Below are 24,163 nucleotides of genomic sequence, written 5' to 3'. Positions count from 1 at the left end.
ACATTCAGTCTCAGGATTCAAAGATCAGATATTGAAGTGATACCTAACTGGCTGTGTGTACAAATAGAGGGCATAACATTTAAATTGCTTAGAAGTGGTTTCAGCAAGAGCACTAAATAATTATGAGCCTATGTGGAGACACCGAGACAGAAGCAGAATAGTTAGAAGCTATTTCACAAATGTTTTGAGAACTCATGACCTCTGAGTTGGGCAGAGTATTATGGCTTACTCATGAAAATAGTCGAATCTGATATTTTGCTTCCTGCACCTCATACACAAAATGGTCCTCAGAAAGATGAACTGAGGTAACAATATGTATTAACATCCATTGAATTTTGGCTGAAGAGCTACCATAACATTATTTGATAGCTGACTCAGTTGCCATCTTAGTAACTACTGTGGAGCTTCGCACAACAAAATAAGTGTTTCACCTGTGTAACAGTGTTTCAAGATGCCATGCTTTGGAGGTCCATTTCCTCATAATGGACTGCAGAAAAAGGGGAAAGGAAGTTTTTATTTTAAATATTTCCATGACGGACCTTTATAGCACATTACTGTTACAGGACAACTACTCAAGTCAGTTCAAGGATTTTTGGAAGTATATTGATTGAAGATTGTCAAATATTTGCAAATCATCAATCAATACACAAGAGGAGTTTTCAAGCTATGTAATCAGTATTTACTCTCTTTCTTTATATATAAGATGGTAAACACCTGCACACACTTTTTGTTAGAAGCTTGTTACTGCACTGACTTTACACTCACTGCATAAGTCTGCCACTAGTAATGTTAATTTCCTGGACAGGAGATCTCCCTTTTCTGCCAGAATTGGCACAGGTGTCTGAAATACACTGAAGTTAAACGACTTTATGAACTCCTGGCATCTCAGTTTTATATCTGGAAGCAGCAAAGATAGCAAACACTTCTCAAAGTGATGATTAGTCTACAGCGGACTGTAGAAGCAGCAAACAGCTGCGTCCACATGGTGCACAGTACACTCAGCAACACACAGAAGTTCTGTCAGGCAACCTTTGAGAATAGAGGCAAAACAGCCTCTGGGAGTATGGAAGGGAATACCAAAACCTCACTTTGAAGTTGAAGGTTTCCATGTTTAACACTACAGAAAAAAAATAAAGCATGAAACATATTCTAGTTTAAAATCTTTAAAGAGAAAGACATGAGTTGACATTTACTTTGGTAACTATTGTTTCTTTCTGGTGATGTCTTCAAACCAACAGACACCTCTTTAGAAAGCCAATCATTCCATTAGGACCCAAAGTTCAGGCCAGTTCACAAAAAATGAAAAATTCTAATGAAAGCCGTGCAAAGTTGGGATTTTCCTCTTGACCCTTTAACTAGATTTGTAGAGTAATTAAGATAAAGTATAAAGGATTTAACAGTTTGCTCAAAATTCACTTTTCGCTCTTTAAAAACTTCTTACCCCAGGATGCAAAAATTGATGAGAAACCAGAAAAAAAACCCAAAAAAGATCTTACCAGCTGTGGCCAATGGAACAATACATAAAAAGAAAATAAATATGAAACATTCAGTCAACTCTAATAGAATGATTGTTTTAGTTTTCCATTTTGCCATTTCAAAATATTCAAGTTTTGTTTGCTTTTGATTTTATTTCTTTGAGAATGCTTCTCGAGAAATAAAACCTCCATAGTCTTCACAGCTGCTCTTCTAACCCTGTATGATTTTAGCATGTTTAAAACTGTTATATATGACAGCCAGCTACAGAAACTACACTATGTACTTACACAGGAACACTATGTGTTCATGTTTTACCCAGGTCTTTTAAGATCAATTTTCTCTGCAATCCAGCCATACATAAAAAGGGAGAAGGGGAGGGGATAAACAATTAAATTCAGGTCTCTTCTTCCCATAGGGATAACATTTCATACTCCAACACAACCATATTTTATCTATTTTCTTCCAAAAATAGCACAACACTGAAGCTCAGAAAAATCCTACTGAAAACTCCTTTCTGCATTTAGTGTTTACTTAGCTTTGAGAGCCTCAGGATTTTTAAACTCATATACACCTAAGCTGTCCCTAATTTTCTTCATCTCCTGATTTTCAAAAAAATCTTTCATTCTGCAGAGTTACTTATTTTAATACCTTTACCTTCACTGATAGGTGAAGATTGTTTCTCTTCTTTTCTCCCCACTCACAGCTATGGCACAACCTCTTTTTCCCTACAACGTTCACACAAAACTTCTGGCTTTACTCCACGTTTCCTTCTGAACTTTTATTACTCCTGTGCGTCAGCATGAAATACAGGATGGAAGTATTATGACCACTTTGCAACCATCTCTGGGTGTCTAGGGGAGGGAAAATGTGATCCTGAAATCTTTCCTGAGGTACTAGCAAACAAAACTGCAGATTAAGAGACAAAAAATTTTATTGTGGATTTTGAAGTGTGGGACAGCAACAGATATATTCCTAAACTTTGTTATTACTGACAGAAATATTTGCTGGTATTAAAAAGGTTTACAGAAGAATTGAATGGATGAAACTGGGATAGTTCTGTAGTGCAGAAGTCTTGCTTTAGAAAGTTAAAATATGAGAAGTTATTGAACTACAGGATGAGTTTTTGCTAATGCTTATTGAGCTATTTAATAAACTTAGAAACACTCTCAATAAATCAGAAACTTGATCATTAAAGGCAATGTTTGTATGTGGCTCCACCATAGAGTTTCTAATAACAAAGCACAAATTCATAACTTTGGATTTATCCAAACAGCACCATTAAAGATGCTGAAAGAAGGGAATCCCAATCCCCTGTGAATGTATTGGCCTCTCAACAATGATTGTTTAAGCAACTGTTTGGGTATTATGGCAGTGGCTGCCTACATCTCATGCACGTTCTCTTTAGCAAACCTTGTCAGACAGCTGTAGTTTGATCCCCCTTGAAACTGGAAGAGTAACAGAACAAAAGGCAGAAGGGAAAACAACCAAACTTATTTGTATACTTGTCAACCTTCTACAATACTGCTGGAAAACATGAGAACATTTACTCCTATAAGAATAAAACCTAACTACTGTAAGCATAGTACATTGATCTTTTAACTGTAAGAGAAAGGAGAGAAGAAGGAAAGAACAGACTAGCTTTCTATTTCAGAAGTTCAGAAAAGAAAGGGAAGGTAACAAGACATTTGCAATTAGTATGAAAGCATTAATGGTACCATAAAAATCAGAGACAGGAAAACTTTTTCTAACATACTTACCTTCATTTTTTTGCATAATAGAAAAATGGTAAAATATTATTTGTCCATATTATAATATTCCTCTTGTATAGCTCTTACAAGTGGTAGAAAAATTTCCAAACACTTTCCCTTTTATGCTAATCTTGTATTCTTTGTTAATATCCTTGCCACTTTAGCCGTTTTTACTGCAGTTGTCCACTGTGGCCAGCTGGATAAGTCAGATTTTTGTTTGGGAGAAGTGGGAATGAAAGAGTGTTTAGTTGTTTCTGAGGAAAAAAAAAAAGCATATTTGTTTGTATAGTGGGAGGTGGAGGTGGGGATATTGGAACAAGAACTTGAACTATATAAGGCATGCCAAATCCTTTTCAGAAAATAAGCTTCTTGCCAACCCTGAAAAATCGTGTTCAATATAAACCTCTGAAATATGTGTATGATCTTCTCAGCAGGATATCACAGGTGTTGCGAGCTAAGCTCTAAAGGTCTCAGAAGGTGCCATCTACACACAGCATGCTATGTCCATTTGCAGCTCCTATCTGGAACTGCACAGCATATGGAGCATCCCCACAGATTAAAATGTCTTTCTCCAGCACAACATGACAACTTTGAAATTCCAGGTAGAATTTACCTGAAAAGGCTATTCCAAATGCTTTCATCCCAGGCCCATAACAAAGAACTGAGATAGGCAGCCCAAATGAGATGAGTAGGATCAAGACTGCTAAAGAGAAACATGAAAAAATAATGGAGATTGGGAACTCCTATGTGTGAGAAAGGAGCTAGGAATGAGGAAGAAATGAGCACTGGGGAGGCAAGAAATTAAAGGGTGATGGGCAGAAGGTTTGTCCACAACAGAGCATATGCTTATCCAGAGGTTGAGTCCAGAAACTCAATGCCTGAAATCTTAGCATACTTCTGCAGTCATCAAACAGCTGCAAAATCTATTGGAGAAATATGTTATCACTTCTCTGATCCTGCTCAGACATTAAGTCTCTGACCCACTACAATGGATGACAAGAGAAGTATAGATTTTAGATTTCAGCTACAGAAATCAACCTTTAAAATCCAGCTGTAAAACAACCTAATTGCAAATATTGCTAATTGATTACAAGTACCTGACAAATGCCTTCAGCATACTGCTACAGAATAACTGCTGTGTGCCAGCACAGACAACAGGCAGGTCTTTTCTCTTGATTTTTGTCTACTGGACTTAAAACTCTACAGAGTCTGGGTTTTTTGGTACTTGAGGGGTCCTTCAATAACTTTTGAAATGACTGATAAGTGCTACCATGACTGAGAGCTAGTTGCTCTCCAGAGGTAATTTAGGAAGGGTGGAATGAAAAGCAGAAAAAGCAAAGAAAATTCACAACAAAAGCAACCTGTAACAATTCAAGAATGAAAGTACTCGAAATAAATTCACCATAGGCTAGGACAGCGTGACTGTGTAAAGAGCTGAGCACTAGATTACCCTCAGTGTTAAAATGGTTGCAATCAAGGAGACAGTAAGTTTTTAAAATCATGTTGAGGACAGACAAGACCCAGTCCTGGGACAGTAGCAGGCCAAACGCAAGCTGCGGTGAGTCTTAAAACTTACGTTTTGACCAAAGAGTTAGATACATAATTACATAAGGATGAAATATATATATATGTAATTATTTATGTACCCTGTTCCACCTAGAGCCCATACATGGGATGACAATCTCCTTAGTTTCTTCAGTAGTATACAACATTAGCAGAAATCTATATAACAGGTGTAGAAGTTCTAAGCAAATGGATAAATTATAGCTAGTGTCATAGAAAGGCAATACATCCTTGGAAACTATATACCTAAATAATTGGATGAATACTGAGACTGAGAAGTCAAACACTCAAAGCTTGCCTGAGGAAACAGTCTTATACTGCTTATATATGTTATACAACAACCTGTATTTAAAACACCACACAATAACTTTAGCCACAGGCAAATTTCCTTGGCACTTGTCAGTGCCTGACATGGCAATATTAATACTTTTAATACAGTTTTATGTTGGTGGTACTACTGTACTTATGGAAGTACTTTACTTTTAAGCTTAAAAAAAGTCCTGAAGAATACGTTTTATGAAAAATATGCCTTTACTTTCTTTCCCAGCTTACAGAAGGCAACACAGAAATTTTGATGAAATATCCATTCTGAATAAATGATAATATTTTGTAAGGCGTATAGCTGGTTTTTCCTTGCACTTTCTAATTATGCATTCAAAAATGTGAAATTTTCAGTCCATTTGAATTCCATGCTCGAAGGTACAGCTTGTTAAACCTTGTCCCCATCCCAGTGGCATTCTGTAGACTTTGAAGCTGCTTTTTGAAGGACACTCTTTTCCAAATGAATAGAAGATCAAATGTAAAAAAAGATAGGTGTAGATCACTGTACTAGAAAATGAAATGAGATCTACTGCTGATATTGACTATAGAATGAGAAGAAAATCTGGCAGCAGTTGAAGCTATTCATAAACACTATGGTTACCTTTAAATTTGTTAAGAAAGCATACAAATCCATGAAATGCTACAGCTGAAAGCTTGCATTCTAAAGTTTTGAAAATGAAATTAAATAGTTTGAATTAAACTACTTGGGATGGAATTACCTTATTAAATATCACTGAGTAATCCCATATGACTAACGTTTATGTATGAAAAGTGAAGTAGTGAAATCTCAAAGTAACATATATTGAAGAGTAGTCTGGAAGCTTTTTTATCCCTCACACGCTCTTTTTCTTTATGGTTGCAAAACATCTGACCTGCTCAGTTCCCTTTCCAGTGTGCACAATTTTAATCTGCAGTTGTGCATCCTTGACATTCCTACTGATATTTAGGAGATCATAATTAATTCATCCTTCTTTTTATTGTAGAAAGATAGAGGAAAACTGAGGTCTGGAGGAAAATTTTATCAGGGCCAGAGGAGTATCTGAAACTCAGGGAAGCCTGTGGTCAATTCCCTTCTCTAGCACAAATTTAATGTGTAAATCTTGGCCAGCTGAGTATATTTATACGACTTTTCCACCACATTTCCTTCCTCAGGGTGGTAACGCAAGCATAACATTGAGATGACTTTCACTGCCACAGTAGTATGAGCTGTGTATTTACCTCATTGAAATAATAAGATTTCACCTTCCTGCCAGACACACAGTACCCTACTTCTAGCTCCTGCTTGTACAACCATCTTATTCAAATGCATTCTTCTGTATGGCTTTGCATCAAGGACAGAATGACTTTACCAAAAACCAACAACAACAAAAAAAAACAACCAAAAAACCCCACATCACCAAAACCAACCCACAGATTTCATAATTAAAGAGCAAATCTGATGTCTACTCTCGGATTATCTTTGCATATTGCTTATGCTTTGATTGTTTGTGGCACTTTGACAAAATTGTGTGTTAAACAAACTTAGAACATGTGGTATAATGGATTGCTTGGCATCTGCAACAAAGGTATATGGGGAGGAAGGAAGTCAGATCTATGGCTTCAATTAATTTTCATTTGCTCATTCAACTGAAAGAAAAGCTGATATCACCTACTTGGGTCCCCAAAGTAAAAGTTAGGCTGAGTACAACTTGAAACAGAGCAGAATCTCTCATTTCTTTCCTATGTGGTCTACAAAGTGAATGACATTATCTGTCTTAATCAATGGCTAGAAATAGCCTTAGACTGCTTACACTTTTTGTAATTATGAGTCATGTTTTTTAATTTGCTGATGGGACTTCTTTGAAGTTTTGAGAGATAAGGCTGCCTAGCAGCCTCTTAAAGTTCTTTGACATTTGTCTTCACAAGCAGACCTTTTAATGTGGAGTTTTATAACAATTTAATTCCATGGACAACTTTATTCTAATAGGTTTATATGGTACAAGGTTTATGAAATACTCTAGGACCCCAGATTCTAAACAATGACTACTTTTATTTAAAATATCTGATTTTTTATTCAGATTAAAAAAAAAAGTGATCTGAGGAAAAAAATTGTGATGTTATGATGTGTGTGTTGAAAAAGAAGCCAAGATGGATGCATGTGAGTTCTTGGACCCAGAAGGTTTTCTTTTGCATAAAGATCATACTGCAAAAAACAGCTGCATCTCCTAGTGATTGGATTTGTTACATAAACAAGAATTTGGAAATGATGTGGCAGGAACATGACTGTTCACTCAACTCCTGCTCAGTTTTTGGCTAATATGCAGCTCATGCTAAGGGTTGATCTATGCTGGGAGCAGTGCCATTAGGTCAAAGCAAGGGCAACACGTAGACAGGACGTGGTGGCCAGAAAGTGCTAAAGGTCATTTTGCAGCCAATATCACCTGTGGCTTGCTGTCTCCTGCAGCTATAATCCTTGCATATTGATTTTCTGGCAGTTTCTCCAGAATCCACTAACTAATGGAAAAGGTATAGACCAAACTTACAAGCTGGAAGGTACAAATACATCAGCTTGCCCAAAAAGGTTTTAAAGTAGATCCAACAGCAGCTGAAATGCCAAGGCTTTTGTGCTTCCCAGTGTGATATAGGGGACACCCACACCATGATGGGGGAGGAAAGATGAGCACTCTCACCATCAGCTAGGTAACTATTTTGCTCATAGGTGCATGAGTTGCAAGCTGTGAGTTAGAGAACTTGTGTATTAGAAACCTCATTAAGTGATAAATTAGTGAATTCACATATTAGACTACTCTGTAGAAAGGGAACTGAGCCCTTGGATGTCGTGTTTGTTTTCTTTCCTAATGAGCTCACTAAATAAAGTTTAATTTACAGGGTACATCGTCCTACAAAGTTGAGAGATCCAAATAGACTGTAACACAGGACATTACCTATGATCAGCTACAACACATGGCTGGAGCTGATTCTCTCAAAAAACAATACAATTAAACTGAAAATGCAAAGTGTAAAACTTTGCTTGCAACACATTTTCAGAGGTGTTGCAGTTTGATTGGAAACTATCTTCCTCCAGTATAGCTTTTCTAAAAATTAAATAGAGAATTACCATCAGAGGGAAGACATCTACACCCAATGGATCAACAAAGGCTGTATAAAAAGGAATATAAAATTTCAGTTGAAAACCAGCCTGTGAATCTGTTATTAAACAATGTGAAATGCAATACAGGAATAAGAAGTAACAGAGTGGGGAATAAGTTTCCTAATGTAATGGTTATGTTCTGCACTGAGAGTATTTAACATAAAAATACAACATCCTCAGTGTTTTAATTTTGTACAACGTGTAGAATTTGTTTATTGGGAATAAATATTAAAGTATTCTGAAATAAAACATAATGCTGTTAATAATCTACTGATGAAGTAGTCCAATTAAATAACCCCTTCACAGTAATATTTCTTCTTATTAAAACATCTCAAAAGATGCATTAATCTTGTGTAAATCAAAATAACATATGCAAGCCTTCTTTTGTGTAATTACATTAATATACTGATTAATTTGTTTTCCTTGATTATTAATGAATGATCACTCATAGAAAGCAATGGATTGTACAAAGGGCTATAAATTGAGTGTGATTTGAAATCTATTTCTTAGTCATTATTTTTAAATGTATTTGTCCAAAAGCACACTGACTCCTGCCCTTTTCTGTAATGGGACAAACAAATCACTTGAAGTGGGAAAATTCAGTGAATTATGGCATTCCGAGTTTCCAGTATCCGTTTACTCAAGAAAAAGTAATTTAAATTGCCTTAGACTCTTACTGACTTCTTGTTAAACACTTCCCCATTAACTTTAGCATTTAGGTTTATAGGACAGTAATTATCAGGAGTGAACTTTCTCCCGTTGGCATAATATTGACCTAATATTGAATGTTCATAAAGTGTTCTATAAAATAATAAAAAAAAAGATATTATTTAGAGTAGTATTGTGCAGTCTTAATCTCTTCACCTGCTCCACTTGACCAAGGGGGATTTTTCTTTTTGCTAATAAGAAGCTATTATTACTTTCTAGTAGCTTTGGCTATATGTCAACGCACATTAACAGAATTCATGCTCCTTCACCTCTAGCAGCCCACCCAATCCAATTCCCCTGACAACTTCCCACATGACAATATTTCTATATGCCTAGCGCATGCATGCCACCACAGTGCCCTTTGGCTGTTACACACCTCACTGTCATGCCACAAGACTCCACCAGCCTCTCTCCTCTGCCTCTTCCCATTGCTGCTGTGCATTAGAGGTACACAGCTCTCTGTTACAGTCATCATCTCCTACTCTCTCAACTAAGTGTCTGACAGGAAGAAAAACAGTACAGGGTAGTAAACTGAGCACAAAGGATAAATGGACCAGAGCAGAGGATTGGTAGAGTAATTAGAGGCTAGAAGAGTAAGGGCAGGAGGCAGGGAAATCCAGAGAAACAAAGACAGAAATATGTTTTAATATGTAATGAAGGAGGAGGTGAACTTGTCCCCAGGCAGTTACTTCTCCACCCCCACACAGAACCATGTGTAATGCATATCCTTGTTACTCCAGGTTTTTGGACCGATGCATAGATTGTCTTGATGATAACTCTCAGATTCACAATAGCTTCCTACACCTATGAAATAAAATTAGCCTAGAACAGACTTTGAAAGATGACTAGAAAACTATCTGACTCTCTTCAAAAAGCTCACTACATTCATTGTGGAAAGTGTTGATGCAAAGATATTACTTTTTTTTCAGTAGTATTGAAGAGCTGTACATGGTTCCTACTCCGGTGAGTACCAATTGGATTATTCCATTTACTCATGATTACACATGATTAGACACTAATATGTATTAGTGTATTTCTGGATGGGAAACTATTTTTAGTGAAGGATGGATATTATGGAAAGCGATTGCTTCAGGTACTGGTGAATCAACACAGAAACCAGCTAAAGTTTTTAAGGACATTTTACATTTCCAGACCTATCCCTCAAATTGGGAGGGGAGGTTCTTAATCCTGCAGTGGCAATGCAAAAAATATGATGAGAGCTGATTCTCAAACTAGATGAGTCTTATTTATATGTGCAAGCACAATAAAATATAGCCTATACCCTTTTAGCCTGTTTAGCAGAAGCTGTTTGAGTTGAGCTATTTCCCACAATGAAATGCTATTGTTTCTGTTATTAAGACTGATAGCAGGTTGGCCTCCTAGCATTGTATTAGAGTTAAATCTCCATCCTGGACACAGACAGATATTTTTCTTGGGCTGAAAAGTTCCATACATGACACAGTTGATTTCTACTGTGTGAGCTGAACAAAGAGGTACCTTATACCGTTTATTTTATAGCTTTAGTTCATTTGATCTTATAGCCAATATGGTGTATCAAGCACAACATATTGCTAGTACTAGAGTTGTGTGTAATTTGCAGCAATTTAAAAAGTATATGGATAGAATCAGAGACAAGTGTGACTACATTAACTTCTACCACAGAAACTGTTAGCTAAGAGTAGCTGAAGCAGTGCAAGTACTCTAATAAAGCTTGGAAATTCATCTCTTGATAACCTCTCAGTTCATCATTTTCTAACAGCTCAGAAAAAAAACCCTAAACAAACCCATAAACCTTATCACTGAAGATAACAGCAACTCAGAGATGGAAGAATTTAGTTGCAAATCTTTTAATTGATCCAGCCATTGGATCCCAGCAGAGATCACTGAGCACAGATGTGCTGTTGCTCGATGAGATACTTAATTATTATGTAATGTTTCAACTCTCAGAGTGATTAGTCAGTTTGTACACATAGTAGTAATAGCATTAATGGAAAGTTAACCACTCAAGTTGAACAAAGGCTGAAAAGTATAAAGAGATGCTGCACTGGGACATATCATTTGAAGACAGTTGGGACTATTCAGTGATAATGATGCTCAGTTGAATTAATCATTTCTACAGTATGGTGAACATTAGTACCTCCCTCTTGCACTTCCTCCCCACACTTATTATAAAGCATATGACAATATAACCTCCAAGTATACCTCTGACTGGAAGGAATAAGCTTCAGTAACCATGCATTCATCTATTAATGAAATCTAGAAGTATACTGTGAACTCATGTTCTGTTTTTCTCCCAGATGAGATTAATCCTGTCAAACAGAACACAGGACAGTTTTATTTTATATTTTGAAAGTCTCTCTTGGATACTCGTATCATTACGAGTTAAACCAACATTAAAGAACAATAAATAAAAGCAGGAAGAGCAAGAATGGAAGGAAGGCAAAAGATACTTTTTCAGATTCAATTCAAGTAATGATGTGAAATCACTGAAGCTGTTGCATAAAGGAAAGTTCACTGTGCTCTCAAAGATTCATATAACCTTTGCAGTGAGTAATAATGTAATTTTTAGTACTTCAAAAACCCATGAGATCTGAATCTTTGTTGCCTCTTCAACAGTTGGAATAACTGACCAATCTGAAGGACAGTACTTGAAGTATAAAAGGTACACACTTAACCTCAGTTTAAAAAAAAAAAAAAAGGATAAAAATCAACCATGCTGGGAATAGACAACTACTTGTTGTTTACTTGTTGTAACTAGATTATCTTTAGGGCTGTGAATAGACACATTAGCAGTTAATCACCTGTTAGGCACTTCATAAACACTAAGGATTTTCTGCATAGCGCCCAGGGGTTTCAGTTATTAAACTTATCTTAATTTCTTTTAGGAGTGATATTCTGAGAACTTCCTAGAGGATTACATTAGTCAAGACCCCATGTTTACACTATGAGTGAAATTGAATTTGCAGGAAAATGAACAGTAACATTCTAGGCACACAGGAGTTTAGAAATTATGAATTGAATGGATAACAGAAAAATGGATGCAGTGATAAAACAAGCTGAAAGGCTGGGTGAAGACTACAGCAGAGATGAAGAGGAGATGGTGGTGTACATGTGTTTGGCTGAGGGTTGACAGCAACTTCTGCTTTACAGTTTTACACTAGGTATTCAGAAGCTGTTATAAGCTCTTTCCTATGGGTTTCATACATGACATAAGTTGTCACATACATGTTACCAGGAAGGTTGACAGAGCACAAAGCAAGAAAGAAGAGTTCATTGTGCTTCACTTTCTGAAGTATCTGCCTTTGTGAAAAAATTGGAAGTTCATACTTTTTGGAATGCCTTTATTCCTAAGAAGGAGGATTTTTTAAAAAAAAAAAAAAAAAATCAAAACGCTATGCACGGGAAATTCAACACCTTTCTCGTCCCCCTTACACCCCCCCCCCCCCCAAAAAAAAAAGTTGTGGAGTTCTGCTAAACAGTTAAGTTGTATCACTTTTTTTCCCCCAAAGTGGTTACATTAGTTAAGAAAAAGAAAGAATCATCAACCAAACCATAAACAATACAAGCTTTTTCCTTAAAGGAAAATTAATTTCATTAATCGGTCAATACAGAGTGCCAAATGACAATTTTGCTGATTGAACTGTTTTCCTGTGGAATAGAAACATTTAAACCTTTTTCTAAGCTGTTTTGCTAGTGTACCACAACCCTGAAACAACCTATCTATGTTTAAGAGACAGAGGAAATTCAGCAAGCAGCCTGCTTAGTACCTGGGTTTTTCACTGAGACAGAGACTGCAGTGCCACATTCCCTACTGACACCTTTGTGTAACTTGGCTTACTTGTTACTGAACTCAATATTCTGTAGAAAGGATAGATAGAAGAGTGTCATTTCTAAACCATTCTAAAATAGGAGGTAGGCAGTGCAAGAAAGAAGGGAAATAATTGTCAGCATGAGTACACACATGGTATAAAGCCAATAATTGGCTTATGCAATTCAATGTGGACAAATACAAATGGATGCAATTTTTGCTGGCACCAAGCTTGTCTGAGTTCAAGGACCATCTGGATGATGCTCTTAGTCACATGATTTAATTTTGGGTCCTGTGAGGAGCAGGATCCTTATGGGTCTCTTCCAACTGATAATTAAATCTTTTATAATTTATATTTCTGAAATGTTGCTTTTTACCATAAAATGAGTGAACTGATTCCTGTATATTAAAAAAGGGTAATATATAACTGCATCAATCATCATATATTGGAGCATAGTTAGAAATGTTAGTCTTTAGCAGAGTATGAAGTTTTTTCTGCTTCACCCTTGTGTTTTGCTGTACGGTTGTGGACTTTCTGCACCACTCAATCACATACTAAGCAGAGGGAAAAAGGACTGCAAACTGAGTTTTATCTCATGCTTTTACGATGATAATAGACAAATATTCATCTGATCTTCCACACAGGAGAGTCCCACAGTCAAAGAACTCCCTTCACCAAAAAGTCCTACCTTCCTCTGTAGTCATCTTGCCTCCTCAAACAGAAAAATTCTTCTGGATGTCTCTTGGCCAAACATTAAGCACAGCTGAGGAAATGAGTCATGGGGAGTTTGGGAGCAAAGCCTTCTGGGAATTAAAAGCTCAGCTCTCATTTCTGAGAGAGGTTTCTAGTAAGGCTCAGAAAATAGGTGTTGTACTACTTGTAATTTTTTTTATAGAATTTGCAAATGTGCCAGAAAGCTACTAGTAAACTTTTCCCACACTTTTAAAATCTTTTCAAATAAATGAAACATTAGTATCTTCCATCAAAAACAAACAAAACAATCCAACACAGTATTAAGAAATATTTTAGATAACCCTTTGCTCTCCACCAGGGGTAGTATTTTGGAATCAACAGCTAATTTTTCTTCCAGATATCTGGTCCATTCTGCAACTTTCTACACTTTCAGGAACAGACATTTACACACACACCCCCTCCCCTTCTTTCATTTTTCTTTCTGGACTGAACAAGGCAAGTGCCTCCAGTTTTCTCTTACAAAATAACCATTGCATTTCTCTGCTCACCCTAATAACTCTTCTTTGTACTCACTCACAGTTTGATTTTTTTTTTTCCTTGAATATGTTTAAACAGAGTTACAGGAGACATTTCATTATTGGTTTTGTTTTTTTTTAAAAAGGAAGAGCTGTGATAAACTTTTGTAGAGCTAATACATATTCATTGCCATTACACACTGGCTACTCCATTCTAGCCACTAAAACCGCAGACCCATTTGTTAACATTTCATAGCTTTATTAAAAAGCTATCAGTTCTTTTGCAACCTGTCATACAGCCAGGTCAGCAATGAAAGTGAGCCACAATGAAATAATTAATGTTGACTTTTACCAGTATTATGATTGGTCTTTAAATTCTCTGGCTAGGCTCACAGAGAAAGAGGAGGAACACATCTCTGAACAACTTGATGCAGCTATCCAAAAACTCAAGCAGACATGACATCTATGTTTTCCTCTAAATTCTGAAGCAGAGTAACACAAACCAACTTTGTTGCTTAAGGAAGGCGCAGGAGGACACACACACTCAGATCTCCAAGGTTCCTCTGTGAAAAACAGCTTTTAACATATTTCTGAAGATAGTATCCAATATAATGCGTGCACAAAAGACTTTTTCAGAGGCAACATGTTACAGTTCTCACCTGTTTGCACAGCAGACATCCTTCTGAATTATGTGATGAGCCAAGATCCTTGTATTAATAAAGGTGATGGTAACTATCAAGAATTATTGAGGGAAGGCAAAAGTTAATATCACTTCCTACCAAGTATCTCAGCCCTTGATAATGACTAATTGTTAACAACAGTAGAGTAGTACTTATACTTAATAAAACCATTAAGCTTTTAAATGGAAAATTCTACAGTTTATGCATTTCACTCTGCATTGTGACACCCCAATCAAAAGATTAAAAATCAGGTATTGCCTATGCATTGTAAGCACTCTTAGAAATTACATACATACCTAAGCTTGCACTGTTTGTATGACGACAGGAAGGGCAACTTAAAAAGCAGTTGTTTGCTTTTTATACCACAGCAATCATGAAGAGAAACATTTCTCTAAGAAGTCCTATACTTTGACTCAGGACATTCTAGAAAGATGAAGAACAATAGTCTGAAGTGGAAACTGGGAATGGACCTGTACAGGGGTGACAAAACCATTCTTCCCAGCCATCTATTTTAATAAAAGCATTGGAACACATTGGATTTTAGTCCCATTATGGAATAAATCCACAATTTTGAAACCTCAAAGCACCGTGAAATGAATCTGTCACATTCTCAAGGCCTTTTTAGTATATAGCACTTTTGGAAATCTGGTCCTTAAGTCTTGTCTTAAAGAGACAGCTTGTTAAAATGAAAAGCTGTGACACATGATAACCAATAACACTCTAGAGAGACTTTTGCATGCATTTGCATAACTTTGCTCCCTTTAAAGGCAATAATGCAAACATGAACTAGACCCCTTGTTATTTACACACTTTAAAACAATCAGTAGACATTTGTTTCTAACTTTTGCTCAATTAGCCTCATCTTCCATAAACCTTTTGTAATAGTATTTACTGTCATGACACATATGGGCACAAGCGGAACTAATCATCTGCAGGCTGTCCCTGCTGCTGAGCTGAATAAACAAGCTGTTCAAGACTTCTTCCTGCGAATGTTTCTGCTTCGTAAATCAATGAGAACCAAATGGAACATCTTCCCTTCTCTTTTGCAAAGACACAACTGAGATCTACAAACTCATTTTTGAGTGTCACCAAAAAAAAAAAAAAAAAAGGTAAGAAACTGGCTCAACTGCATATAGTTTGTTCAGAGACATGCACCCAAGCAAACAGTAATAAACCAGCACACCAGTCCAACTGAAGTTTTAACCTACAGAATTGATAATAAGTGTTCTGGTTCCTGCACCTGTGACGGATAGTTAACAGAGAAGCAAGCTATCCCTATCAGTACTGCCGAGTTTTGCAATCCCAATGTACAAGCCATAGATGGCATTGGCAGGACTGTTCAAGGAATTAGACATCCAAAAATAGACTTTTCCTTTTCTCCATTGCACTCCTAAAAGGTGTTTGCAAGTTACCTAAAAGCAAGCACATCCTTGGGTTAAAGGAACTTGTCAATTTTCATTAATATAAATGTCAGATGGTAGGTCAGGGACATGCTAATCCAATATATTTATCAATTTTTTTTTATATATCAGAGCTCAGAATTTCCATTGACTATAGGGAACGATTGCAGCTCACAGAGCCTGAACATTTTTGTGTGGCTCACAACTAATCAAGGTACTGCTTTCAACTCCAGGCAAATGATCAGGCTTGGAAATATATTAATTACTGGAAAATGTCACCATGTGTGTGCTGATACAGGTTCCCTGATCAAATTCTGAAGCTATGAATGCTACAGAAATGTTTGGAGGGCTTCAACTGATTTTTCTTTTTTATCTATGTGTCTGAGTCTGAGCGTCTAGATCCCTGCACAGACCTGCCAAATCATGCCCAGGACCTACATCTGTACAGGTAAGTAAAAAAGGCAAGGACTTGTTCTCTGACCCCAAAGGCAAGCGGCCAGCAAGCCTGTGTAAACACAATTAAACTCTCCCCTCCTCAAAGTGGTCTTGTTCATACTGCTTCCTTATAACAATCCTAGGTTAATATTGTCCACAAAACCGTACCCAGACATTGTTTGCAAGAATGCTAGTTGAACAAAAATCATGCCCATTAACATGCTACAAATTAAGCAGTGTGGATAATTACATGTCAGTGCTTAAATCTTAATTACAACCATAGATATGAAACATAGATGTAGAAACCAGTTCCTTTAGCTTACAAAGCAGCACTACCCTCCTTGCAAGTACATTTCACCCTTTCTGTTAGGTGGAGTACCAACCCCAAGAAACAAAGTGTTTTCCCTGGGAGCTTGGAGAAAAAAGAAAGGAAACCAACTCCTGCTCCCTAACTGCAAATCCAGAAGTTTCAGAGCCGCCCCTCTGTCTTTCACTGAAGGATGCCTCTGTGAAGCCCTACTTTTCCCTTAGCCCAGGCTGGCTGAGCTCCTGGTAGTACATGACCTCTTATAACACGTCATTGTCTGCAAAGTCTGTTTCCTCTAACTCCAGACAAATAACCAGGCACCTAAGTGGCTGCAGACTACATTACCCTTTGATGGCACCATAGAGGCTGATGATGTTCCTCAGAAGTCAACAGGCTGTAAGGTACCTCATGCATCACCTGGGCCCAGCTCCCCTCCCATTTCACCCAAGTTTTCACCTGGACCCACTTATCAGCTAGTTGAATACTAGATGGAAGCAATCAGATGCTGCCATCACAATATACATCTTCACAAAGACAGAAGAGAAACATTCAACTACAACAGCTCTTCTTATTTACCCACCTTTAGACCAGGCAGGTGGTAACAGTTTACATTTAGTATTTTTAGCAGTTGTTGGCCTGTTGTGTCCCATTCTCACTGTGATTTAAAATAAGCAAGTAATAAATGTTATTGTTATCACTATCACTTTTCCTTGGTGTTTTACCAGAGAAAAAAAGCGCCAAGAGATAAGAGGACAGAAAAAGTGAAATACATTCTAGTGATCATTATTGAAACGTAAGGTTAATATCACTGGCAACACAGCTAGCAGAGTGGTGTTATGCTCATTCCAATATTTTTCATCCCTTAAGATAATTTTATTGACAGGGTTGTAATGTAAATTACAATAAATTTTTAGTATCTGCTTAGAAAATTATTACTTTAAAATAAACAACACATTCCTAGCTCCGTATGTGTGGCGTGTTCCCTTTGACCCACAGCAAGAGTTTGCGTGTAAGAAGAGAAATTATTGCAAACACAGATCTAAATAAAAGGTGCTGCTGGCAGGAGTACCCAGTTGAAAGTGCTGAGGTTAGAAGATCAAACACAGATGAGTTCCTATGAGTTTCAGGAAAGCAACCAGAGATGTAAGCCTGTGTCAGGAGGGAGATGGGTACTTAATGGCGCCTTCACTGTAGAAACAGTTTTTCTCCCAAGTGATCAAAACCAGATTTAACAAGTGTTTTTTACTTCCTTCAGATATAAAAGAAAGAAGATGGGGAGAAACTGCATGCAGGTGTAGAAAACACTGATATTAAAAAAAAAAAAAGGCAAAAAAATTAGTTTAGCTTTTAGGCCCTAAGTGGAGCGATATAAGCCTATTGTCTCCGTGAGATCAGCTTTTGTTCCTCTATGGAGAGCAAAGAGAAGAGGGAGGGAGGGAAAAGGTCTCCCTTGGCTCAGGGAGGCTCTCCAGTCCTCTGAACGGTCAGTGAGGTGGCTGTAAATGCAGCTCAGAGCAGGGAACTCATTTAGGTTCTTTCCTGGGAGTGAGAGAAGGAATGGGGATGGAGAGAGGGAGCCCATGGGTTTGGGAGTGTCGAGGTGTGTGTGTCTGTGTCTCTTTCCTCCAGCAGTTGTAAAGGAAGCCTCCAGAGATTAAGCTGAGGTCAATCGCTGCTAATACTTTTTCCCACACTCACAATCCCAGTCTAGGTCCAGCTCATATGAATTAATTTTTCTGTATATCCAAATCTTACACTGTGGACAGCAGTGTCCCAGTGGCATCTAACCAATATAGAAAGGCAAGGTCACCAAAAGAAGTAAGCTAGTGGGGAAAACAAGGGCCAATTGCTTGTGATGCTTTGAACAACAGAAAAAACAGTATTAGACAAAGTAGCAGGTGATTGCGATGGATTATAAAAGTAACAGTGAAGCAGAAAAGGTCAACCACAAAATTCTAATTTTAAACCCATTTATGCACATATAAAGAAATAAAATGCCTTTTAATATGTGAGCTAATAGATAATATTTCCTTTAAGAGAAGTACAAAGCTGCAAAAAGCTAATGTCTACCTGTATGGTCTCCATAACATACAAGTAAGATAAAATACACTCTATTAAATGGCAGCCTGTGACTGTAACCAACAAATGTTTGATCATCAAAACCTTAAAAAGCCATCAGCTGCTAAGGACAATCTCAGCTGAAATGGGCACCACTGAAATTACAAGACTGCTCACAAAACAAATCAATGCGCTCGAAGCTTTGCAGCTGCACTAATACAAGTAGAAAAGAGGCTGGATTAAAAAAAAAAGTCATTTCACAAAGCCTAGATACATCCTCTCCCACAGGATGCTAGGAAAACGCACAGCATTATCTTGACAAACAATCATCCCCATATTAGGTGGCAGGCTTACTGTAGACAATGACAACAAGTCATTTATTTATTCTGGGGCATCTAATGAATGAAAGGAAAGGGGAGACAGGGAAGGGGTACTTTCATAGAGCTAACATCACAAATAAGTGCTAAACAAAAATTCAGAAAACAGAAATAACAGAAAATAGCTGAACACCCACTCACTTCAAAAATCCAGATTAAAACCAGCAAGAAACAACCACTTAAGAGACTAAGGGTTTGCTTTGTAGATGACAAATAATTTATAGTGCTTCTGTCTACCTGTTGGGTTTCCACACAGAAATTCACCCCAGCCCCCTTGGTATAACCTAACTGATACAGAATCATGACTTAACAATAAATCTCTCTTAAATCTTATCATCATCATTATGTTAAAGAAAGCATTTTTCATCCTTAGTTCATGTTGTTTAGTTATGCTTGCAAATTAACCTGTGTCATTTGGTTATTCATAGAGCAAATGGAAACCTTTCACAGAGGGAGGCAGTGGATTTGGAAAAGGCTGTGTTTGTTGTAATTAGATTACATTATAGAAACATTTAATGCAAAAACTTATGTTTTTTGTTTAAAAGCTGTCTGATGTCTTGAAATCACAAGACTTTGACAATGAAACTTTATTTTAATCTGTTTATTGATTCAAAACATATAAACCATCAGAAAATGATGGGTTTTGTTCAAAAAACTAACAAAAATGAAACTGCAAAATAAATATTCCTCTTCACATGAAACTTTCCAATAAAACACACATAACTAAGATGTAAAAAACCATATTTCAAAATAACCTTCAGGCAAACTCTGTCTCAGAAAAGACCTCAATATTTGACCACAAAGTATTATTAACATGTGAGAACAGATTTGAAGGGTGTTTTTGAAAAATTTTCTGTACTTCCTTCAATTTAAATATTTCATTAAATAGTGTTGTATTCATACACCAATATAATTATTTCCTGCTGCTTTTATGTATTATTACTTTTTTAGATTATTTTACCATCTGCAATAATAAAAGCAATTCTCTCTACGGACTATAAATTATGTCACCTGTACGTCATTTTCTCATTAATCCCCACTGAACAACTGTTTACCCTGCCCAGCAGATTAAACAAACTACTGTGAAGTTTATGGGAGATAAATACTAATGCATTAACAATTGTATGTATTCTTAAAACTGTTTATCTCAGATCCATAAGAAATATTAATGGATCTTATCAGTATTACCTCCAATCATCAAATAACCGTTCCAACTGATAATACAACCCTCAAGGTAAGAATATCTGAACTGATTGTTAATTGGTCCCTGAACCCCCAGTCTTCAGCTAAATTAACACAGCTGAAATCATATATTAATGTAAGCCAAAGCTGGTTTGCCTTAATACCAGGGCACAGTATTTGTGTTAGCTCAAGGGCTGATTCCCAAGGCTCAGTACCAGTCACCTATTCAGAAGGCTGACTTGTCCAATGGGAGTGATAATGCCTGATGTGGGCACTGGAAAGTATGAGGCCACTGGTAATGGCCACTGGACAGGCTGTTATGGAGACAGTGTTTCCTACTATCACTGCTGGAGATGAAGCACTGTGGTAGGCACCACTGCTCTGACTCTGTTCGCATTTCTAGCATTTTCATAATGTTCATTTGCTGCCCCTTCTATTACAGCCCATTTCCCATGCTGCTATATGCCTGCAAGGTTCTAAGCTTTTATTTATAAATTTAATTGTTAAAAGGATTGAACAGTTTGATTGAAACTGGCATCCTCTTAAACTTAAAAGTTCCCCAGCATGTCATTCTTTATGTCAAAATAGACATATATATTTATAGAATAGTTCCAGCCCCCATGTCTGTCCCAGCCCTGGCCTCCTTGTTTTCTTTCACTTTTTAAGGTGTATATATACCTGTTATATCTACTGCTCCTACTAGTTTTTTAGAGCAGGAATAGAATTTTTTTTTTTTTTAATTTGTTCAGTGCTTAGGACTAGGAGGTCAATATGTGACAGGATTTCTAGCTAATACTGGCTAATCTTATCCAATTTGAGGTCAAACCACTTGCTAAGATCTCTAAATGTCACTCATCATTTAAGCAAAATCCCCTCTAATATAATGCCATAAAAATTGCTTGCATTAGTAAAGCTGAAGGTCCTGCTTTATTTAGTAAGGAAATGGAAAGTTCAGGGCTTAAGAAAGTGAGCCATTCCTCATCCACTATGGTGTGATGTAAGACAGGAATAATGAATGACTTTACTGTCCAATGTTTTTCTTAATGCTATACAAAAATTTGGTATGGCAAGTAAAAAATACTTATAGCATGTTGATGTGCTTTTAATAAAGATGCTTTATGATATTAACTCTCTTATCTCAGTGTCCTACTTCCAAGAAAAGGTAACATATTTATATGAATAAACAAGAATTCCATTAAAATTATGCCAAGAATTCTAGCACATTTGTTTTTAGTAGTTTTACTCTCTATCCTCTCTAAGCGCAGTAAATGAAGTATTGAACTCAGCCCCTTCATTTCCTATGCTGCTGCAGGCTGAGTTTGCCTTAGATTTCGTTGTGGAACAGATCAAAGGAAGGAACCAGAATTTACAAGTTTGAATAGCCAAAAGAAAGAAAAATAAAGCTCTTTAGGCACTCTATGATGCCTCTCATCAGGTCTCATGTGTGTAGATCAAGATTTCTCAAGAGCTTTCAGTAGTAGGCCTACATTTTCCTTTTTTATTCTTTAACTGCTAATGTAGCAGCAGAAGCTCTTCATGTTACATCACTTGCAAGTACCATCTCCAGCTGAGCTTGCCTTTCCTAACACGTCCTGCATGCCCAGGCAATATGCTGCTACAGTGCTACTTGTAGCCTGTCCTCATCCTCACTTCCACCCCCCATGTACAACCTTTTTACATTGCAGCTCAGTCATGAGTTCCCTGCTTAGCCAAGTTTTGTAAGTCTACTCATTTTCCTGAGTATTGTGATGGACAATTCTTGCACTAGGATGATATTGTCGTTATAGACCTGTCACCTGCCCTAAATTCCTTTGCTCCCATCGGGTCCCACTTACCAGTTCCCTGAAAAGCTGAAATTTGCTCTCCAGAATCCTAGGGTCTGTACTCTGCTACTTGCTTTCCTCACTCCCCTTAGCATCTTGTACTTCCTTACTTCACGGCTGCTGAAGCCATGGCTCTCCCTGTTTATTCATCCCTAACCAGGTCTTCCTTTTTTGTGATTAGCGGGTACAGGAAAGCTTCACTCCTGGTTGGTCCATCTAGCACTTGTGTTAAGAAGTTGCCCTCAACACCCTCTAGAAACATCCTGAATTACAGGAATCCAACTGTGTTGCCCTCCAAGGATGTGTCAGGGAGTCTCCCATGAGAACAAGGGTCTGTGAGCTGGAGACTTCTTCAAGCTGCTTAAAGATGACTTTGTTCACTTGCTCACCTTGATCAGATTCTGTAAAAAATTCTCACTACAATGTTGCTCTTGTTGTTCTGTTCTCTAATTCTGACTCACAGACTCTCAACCAGTTTGTCACCTGTCTGAAGAGCTGAAGAGCTCCTTATATCTGAGCTGCTCCTTAGCTTACTGGCAACCTCATGTCCTTTTCCTTACTGCTTGCCTTTCCTAAAGAGCCTATATCTATCCATCAATCCATCACAGCACTCCAGACATATGAGCTGTCCCCATCTCAATTATTGCAATCATGTCTCGGTTCTGCATTCACACACACTTCACTTGCTCCTCCTGCCTGTTTCCCGGGCTGCATGCATTTGTGCACAGCAACTTCACAGGTGCCCTTTGCCACCTGCCTCATCCTTTCCAAAGGCTCTTTTACTCCCATCACCCTGTCCCACATACTTACCCCCCTTGACCTCCATTTTTTCACTTACCTGCAAACTATCATCATCATTCCCAGTGTACCTGGTTTAACATCCTCCTCAACAAAGAAGTGAGAATGCAGGCAAAGATGCTTCTATGCCACCATTGTCAAATGGGTCCCATCTCTTGCTAGCAGTCCTCATTCCTCAGAGAGGGACCTACGATCATAAAAGCCAAGGCATTATCCATGACACCAGGCAATTGCTAACTCACAGGGTGTATCCATTCCTACCTGAGACCTGTCCCTTTGGTTGTAGGATTGAGGGGAATAGCACTTGGCCTCCCATGTCCTTCATCTTTACCTCCAAACATCTGTAGTCCCTCCTGATTTGTTCCAGGTCTCCCTCAAGAGTGATGCACATGGACAAAATGAAAGGGAGTCTGAGGGTTGGAAAACCCTTTGCAGTCTTTCTGGAACCATCCTCCCTAGCCCAGTTCTGCACTCCTGCAAACAGCAAATCTCATGGCAAGCAAAGAGTGACCGAGCACATCTGGAAAGATGAAGGTTGCTTCCATCCCTGCAAAAGGGCACCTCGAACCACCATCACCCATCACCTCCTCTTGGTGCTAGTGCTCTGTGCAGGCCCAGCTCACTCTGAGGCCTCCCTTAACGGAGCTTGTTCCCCTAAACAGAATATTACTATCAATTCTAGGAATTCAGATCTGAGGGTAAAGAAGAAGCATTTCTTATGCTGCCAGAGGTCACAAGCTTCAAGCCTTTCCCATCTTGTGAGTCTCTACCCATCACTCATTCAAGTGTGGTCTTTACCTGTCCCTCCTTCCCTGAACCACAGGGCTCAGGTCTTCCCTCTGTAAGGTTTCTTGTGAAGCCCCTGTCAATCTCATGTTCATCCTCCCTCGCTGCACACAGCCTGCTCAACTCCTCCTGCAGCTCCTTACCCCGGTGACTCAGGGCCTTGACCAACACACACCTCCTGCTGTTGGTGCTGCTGCTGCCCCCGGAGAGGCCCACTCCCTGCTGTCCCAGACCTGGCTGGCTGCATAGCCCCACAGAATTTCTGTCTGGGTCAAGACGTCCTACTTTTTAAACCACTTCTATTTTTTGACTGTACAGAAGTTGTAAACCTTTTCGTCTACTTCTTTTGCCAAG

The sequence above is a fragment of the Gavia stellata genome, chromosome 3 (genome assembly GCF_030936135.1).
Source record: "Gavia stellata isolate bGavSte3 chromosome 3, bGavSte3.hap2, whole genome shotgun sequence".
NCBI lineage: Eukaryota > Metazoa > Chordata > Aves > Gaviiformes > Gaviidae > Gavia > Gavia stellata.
Note: the sequence above shows the minus strand (reverse complement) of the source record.